Source organism: Aulonocara stuartgranti, assembly GCF_965226115.1.
Source record: "Aulonocara stuartgranti genome assembly, chromosome: 15".
In the NCBI taxonomy this organism is placed as follows: domain Eukaryota; kingdom Metazoa; phylum Chordata; class Actinopteri; order Cichliformes; family Cichlidae; genus Aulonocara; species Aulonocara stuartgranti.
The window spans coordinates 4,823,757-4,824,469 of NC_138951.1; positions in this window are offsets into that span (position 1 = coordinate 4,823,757).

Here is a 713-nt window from a genome sequence, read left to right on the forward strand (position 1 = left end):
ACTGGTCACACTCCATAAAAAGAATACCCGATTAGTTTGCCAGAAAACATGAAAGATCCTGGACAGAACCAGGAATAATTCATTAAAGCGCGGAGGAGAGGGACAGCTCATGAGCAAAAACAAACCACACTAACACAGTGGAGGTGATGTTAAGGGCCTGTTTGGGTGCCTGTGGAACAGTTCAGTCAGTGTTCATTGATGATGTGACTGCTGATAGAAGCAGCAGGATGGATTGTGACATGTACAGGGCAACAATTTCTCCTCGGATTTAGACAAATGCTGCAAAACTGATCAGACAGACTTTCACAAGGCAAACAAATTAGATATTCTTCAATGGCCAAGTCAGTCACCTGATCTCAACCTAACAGAGCAGGTTTGCAGTTCTTACAAAAACTGAATGCAGAGACCCACAAATGAGCAATAAGTGAAGGTGGCTACGGTAAAGGGCTGACAGGGCATCTCGAGAGAGGAACCACAACAGTACTTGGTGATCTCCAGAGATTGTACCTCAGGTGGTTGTTGACAGTTTGAACGTTTATTCATAAAGATCTCAAAAAATACTTTTTAATCCTCTTGAATTTAAGCTTAAAGTCTGCACTTCAATCACATCTGATTTGATTTAAATCCAAGGTGTTGGTGTACAGACAGGATTAGTTCATAATATGTAAAGACAAGATGAAATACCCCCCAAAAAAAGTTATTTGTGACAGATG